The sequence below is a fragment of the Xiphophorus couchianus genome, chromosome 4 (genome assembly GCF_001444195.1).
Source record: "Xiphophorus couchianus chromosome 4, X_couchianus-1.0, whole genome shotgun sequence".
In the NCBI taxonomy this organism is placed as follows: domain Eukaryota; kingdom Metazoa; phylum Chordata; class Actinopteri; order Cyprinodontiformes; family Poeciliidae; genus Xiphophorus; species Xiphophorus couchianus.
In genome coordinates, this window is record NC_040231.1 from 5,467,527 (window position 1) to 5,473,559 (window position 6,033).

Consider the following 6,033-nt stretch of genomic DNA (forward strand, 5'->3'; position numbering starts at 1 on the left):
TAGTCTGCAGATGCAAACACATACACACACACACACACATATGCATAACATAGTTCAGTCAAGTGGAGCAGACATCAGTGGTCTATAACGTTAGTGTGAGCGTTACATAAGCGCATTGCTACTAAAAATAGAAATGCACCAATTGTAAACATGGGTCAAAACTGACGGCTCTGGACTTTCAAAGGAACCTGAATGAAATTTAAATCAGAGCATTGTCTTGGTTGCAGATGGACTGGCAGCTGATCCTTACTGTGAAAGCCCCCAGGCAAGTCCTGTGAGTCTGCTGCTCATGCCTCAGTGAGTGAGTGTGTTGCAGGTGAATGAAGAGTGTTGATTTCAACTTGTTGCATTGATTGGTTCATGAAAAAAGTGCCAAGCTTGTTAATATATTTGTACTTAAAATGGCTGTACAGTAAAACAATGCTGCAGACCCATGGTCACACATTTTTATTTTCCTGGGTTTTCCTTTTATTTTATGCTTATTAAACTCTACCTTATTGTTTAGTTGCTTTGCAGGCGTACAATGACAATAATAAACTCATGTTTTTATATACTCTTCATTGCATAAATTCAACTCAACTTAGAACAAAATCAATAAAATAAACATAATATCCACTAACTTTCATTTACATCTTCACAGTAGTAACCACAAAAGCAAATGTGGATATTATATCTCCTAAATTTGTGTAAAATGTTTGTGTTGATCTGGATCTCCTTCTGGTTTTTTTTTATTATTAATCAGAATTCACATCAACAGTGATTACATGTTAGCAGTGTTTAATCTATATTACTTTTGCATTTATGCATCAGTAGAGTTGAGAAAGTGAGCTCACCAATAATACAAAAGTTTAAAAATATATATTTTTTATTTGAATAATAATGCAATCTATACACAACTGCACACACTTAAATAATAACCATAATAATAACAGCAAAAAGAATAAGTAAAAAAAAAAAAAAAAAAGCAGAGCGAGATATGAAAACACAAATAAGGGTGTTTTCACTTTTTGATTGAAAACACAGGGGTAAATACATTTACCATACATGTAGATTTTAAAACAAAGATGGGCATTCACATAACTACTGATGTATCAGTTTTATGTCACCAACCTTATTGGAGAAAAAAAAATAAGATTCATACTACAACTGCTTTCTACTGAGCCCAAAATAGTGAGATATATTTTGTTTTTTCAATTCAGTGTTTGATACATGCTGGTCTTTGGTGACATTAGTACCATGTCACATCTTTGCGAGAGCTTAACACAGCAATCCCATTAACTGTGCAGCAGAATGTCTTTCCACCTAGAACACATTCATCCAGCCATCTACCCATTTACCCATCCATCCATTGTATACCCCTGCTTATTCTTGCAGGGTCGCTGGGGTAAGGGTGGCCTATCTCTAGTGGTTAATGGGCGAGAGGTAGGTCACACCCTGGTCAGATTGTCAGTCTGTCATAGACATGCACGACGCACATTCACTCCTGAGGGCAGTTTAGAGAGACCAATTGGACACATGCATGCATGGTTTCAATCAATTTAGACTGATGCTTGTAAATAACTATGATGATCAGAATGTCTCCCATCCAGATACTTGTACACTCCTAGCACCGTCAAACTGCTTCTAATTAAAATCCAAGCTCATACTGTGTACAGAAATAAAGAATTAAATAATAAAAGAGAAGCAAAAAGACTGGATAGTGTCAAAGATTATCACAGTCATCACAGTTAATGTTGATTCATAGTTCTTGTTTTTATTTATGAAGAGTTAAAACACGTTCTGATGGATTTTCTCATGAAAAAAGGAGCATAATGAAAATACATTTTAACCCTGCAAAAAAAACAATAAGAATGAAAAACCATTTTCAGCTTCTAAACATTGTTTATTTCAAGAGACACAAGTTTTAAATCCATTTAATTGTCACATGATAAGAACATACTTTAATTCCCCTGCTTTTTCAAGGGATTGTGATCGATGTGCAGACACTGACGTGTATGAGATGAAAAATTGTAAAGAAAGAGATGAATCACAAAACATGACGCTCCTTAGTTTGTGAGGAATTGGATAAATTTGACCATTTCTAGAAACAAGTGAGGGGAGTTTACTGCCCATGCTCCTCGACATGGGTAAAATATCAGCCTCATAGCTATTTAAAGCAGCTTTAAGATTAATGAACTGTTCAGTCACTTACGTCAGCGACATATTATGAAAAAATCATGTGCTCAATTTGTTAGAGAAATAAAGAAAACATTCAGATTTATACAACATTCAGATGTTGTATAAATTGTTCAGTGCTAAACCTTAAACCACATTTAAGGTTTGTACAGGTTACTTATAAAAAATGTTATGTATGGAGAGTTTAATAAAAGATGCGGTAATGTGTGAAAGGTAAAAAATAAAAAGAACACAAAAGGTTAAATCATTTGCCTGAATATTCAGAAACCAACCACTAATACAGCGCATAAATAGAACACTTAATCACACGTTGCAAAAATAAGATGAGACAAATTAATTTGCTTTCTAGTGGAATTTTTAGTATTTACATCATTAATAGCTAGATAGGAAAACAAACTCTTGATGTCTTAATAGACTCAGTTGAGGTTCAGTTTAAAAATGAAAAGGCAGACATTCTTGAACATTTCACAAAAGTAAAAACAGAATATGATGCAAATTTTTGTTTACATTTTTTACAGGATTTCCCACTCAGTGTAGAGTCCACTTGCTGACCTAGATGTTGTTTGGTCACTGTTGCTGTCTCCAGGTGTTGTGTGCTGTATTTGCGTGTGAAGTGGGGAGCCTAGGAGTTAAAGCGGTAAAAAAATTAGAAAGTAAACACAACGTGAGGGAGCAGAAACAGTAAAAATGAAATTTCTTTTGCTGCGTCAAATAGAAAAATGATTTGAAAACATGCGCACACTGGTGTGATGGAGGATATATGATGAACGTGGATAGATTCAATAAAAAATAAACGTACAAATAACTTCTATTTTCAGATTAAGTGTACGTAATCATACATGTGATAAATTGCACATGAAAGGTGAGTTGAAAAAGAAAGCAATTTGGTATTTGTATAGATGTCTCAAAATTCAAAAATCAAAATATATACCAGATATTGGATAACTTATTACATGGCAAATTCTGGGCATAATGATAAATGTTTTTATTTTCTTCCACTTATTACATTACGCAGTCTTTCACATGCACCTGTTTACAATTCACATATTGCAATAGAACAAAATTTAAACATGCTGAGATTAGATAGATAGATAGATAGATAGATAGATAGATAGATAGATAGATAGATAGATAGATAGATAGATAGATAGATAGATAGATAGATAGATAGATAGATAGATAGATAGATAGATAGATAGATAATATAAAAAATAAAAATAAGTGTCCAAAAAATAAATTATTTTCTATTTCACAACTCTTCTGAAATTCAGATATTTTTTTCTTAAATGTCTTTATTCTTTTTTACCCCTTTGCACAGCTAAGCAACATTTTGCGTAATTGTGCAAACTGCACAATTCATACTTTTGAGTGAACTGTGTATGAAAGATGCGTGCATCTTCGTGTTTGCCTTTTCCTCCTTCAGTAGATGCAGAGACATAATAGTTGTATTTAAGTATCTAACAAAGCATTACATTCAAAGCTATTACATTCAAACACTGCCTGTGTGTGCGGAAGCACTTTGAGGGTCCAGCTCTCGTTGTTACAACACACCAGAGAGCCCGTTTTGACAGCAGCAGTGTGTCTCCTCCATCCAAAACAACACGAGCGACGTTAACGTCCTCCACGAATGCTTTTTGGGGTAAGGGCTTCCCGGATTCATGTATGCACAGCAAGCCCAGACCGCAAAAAGATTCGTGACGGACAGCTGCTATAAATCACAGTGAATCTCCAGTCCACGACTCCCCGGGGGTCTTCATCCTCAAAGTGTCTTCAGCTTTTTGCACTATCGTTTGACTTGTTCACTGACTGAATTGTATCTAATCTGAACACTCGTCTAACTGCTCTTGGCTTTGCAGCAACACGCAGCCTTGTTATTAAAAAGAGCGGCGATGAAGAGAGGCGGTATCTTATCGCCGCTATAGACTTTAACACGCAGCAGAGGAATGCTTGTGGTCTGATTGGACAGGGTACCCAGTCATCCACCAATAGGGATGCAAAGAAAAAGAGCACCTAAAAGCAGGAGGCCAAAGCACCTGACAGATTCTTGACTACCTCTGCTCTCATGGACATCAGAGCGGTTTAAAACAATCAGGCTGCAGCTAAAAACGCACGACTTTTCATCCGTGCTTTTCATCAACCGGACGTGCTACTCAGAGCGCATTCATCTTAAATAAACATAAAGTTTTATTTCATTATTTGCAAAGGGTTAATTTTGGCTCCAAATCACCAGCTGCTGATGTAGGGGCCCCACCCTCGCCTCGTTTTCATTGGGCCGCCCAGTCTTTCAGTCGAGGACGCGTCTCCCCAGCCTGTCACGATTCTCCCCATCTGTCTCGAGCGCACCGGAGCCAGACGCCACTGACGCAGCACGCGCCTTACTCACTTTTAGCAGTCACGACTCGAGGCTCATCGTGCACAAAAGGGAGGAGAGATGGAAAAAAAGAAAGAAAGAAAGAAAAAAAAACAATTCTGCAAACGAATTCAAATTCTAAACGTAGCATTTGGTGTGAGGCGTCGAACTCCTCTCGCTTCAGTTTAAGCATAAAAATAAAAATCATGTTTATTCACACAGCGGTAATGCGTGAAGATCAAAACCCATCAAAAAGCATAAACCTCTGGTGCATCAAACTAATCAGAGCTGCCCATGGCGGTATTCGTAGTTGCACTGGGGGTAAACCAGCAACCGCTACCTGAACCGCTTCAGCACCGCTACCAGAAGGACAGCTCCCTTCACACTTCTTGGCTGAGAACCATTCAACAAATCTCAGAATGAGGATCACTAGGTGACAACAGCAAGACTCATGCTGACAATTCATCTCTCATAAACAGTGAGAAGACTAATTTAGCTATTTTAATAACAGTGTCTGAGGGTGATCCCCGTGTAGCTGTAAGCAAACACCGGTTGCTGTTCCTTCCAGCAAGCTGCAGACATAGCAGCAATTGTTACGAAAAAAAAGCTCTCCTTAAATGCTATTTGTTTCAAGCAGGCGTCCCATTCTAATCAAAGAGTTGCAGTGCCCAAAATTGTACGTAAAAAGAACAACAAGGAATAATACTGATGCAGAATACTGGGATAAAAAGGAAACAAGTGCATTCAGAGAAAGGTTAGAACAACTCACCGTTGTAGCTGCAGAGATTCTGATAAAAGCACGGAAATAAGCTTTTAAAAAATGGACTAAAAACCATATTTGTCCATTAAATCTGCTCCGGCTTTTCTCTTCTCTCACTGTACTCTTGAATGGTATGCCTTTTATAGGAGTGATGCCCCCTATCTATTTCTGGATCACGATCCAACCCCGTTTCTATTTTTAGCTCGCGCGTGATGAAAAAAGAAAAGCTCGCAGAGGTTCCTTGGAGGAATTTCGAGCGTGCGGCGTTTGAGAGCGAGCGCGAGCCTTGTTTGCACGGTGGGCTGCACGCACGCACGCACGCGCAAGCCCACCCGCATATTTTCCAATATAAAGTGATCGTGATTTCCACAAGGAAACCACTCGGACCGGGTTTGCAAACAGGAGTTAATAATGTGCAAAATTTGATACTTAAAAAATTTAAAAAATGAAAAAATAAATCATGATTTGTCGCTGAAAGCACGGTGGCACCCTCATCTCCCAGCGCGCGCGTGCATCCATGCGCGCAGAGACGCACCCATCTTGTGGAAAGGGACAAAAAAGGAAAAAAAAAAAAAATATATATATATATATAGGCTATATGGCGAAAATAGTCAAACGAAGCTATAATTGTAGAGCTTGGTGGTGGAGAATTGGGTGTCCTTTTTTTATTTTTAACGCCTAAACAAATGGATAACTAAAACAGACTTCCTTCTGCTGCGGGCTGCGTCAGTCACACAGGCATTGACGT

General features: G+C 37.9%; 1 long non-coding RNA gene across 1 annotated transcript; it reads right to left on the reverse strand.

Moving 5' to 3' along the window:
- Nucleotides 1-538: 538 nt before the first annotated feature.
- LOC114142439 (uncharacterized) lies at nt 539-5,707 on the reverse strand. Its single transcript, XR_003595011.1, has 2 exons — nt 5,295-5,707; nt 539-2,797 (listed from the first exon to the last, which is right to left on the reverse strand). It is a non-coding gene; the product is annotated as an uncharacterized LOC114142439 (long non-coding RNA).
- Between the last annotated feature and the right edge of the window lie 326 nt (nt 5,708-6,033).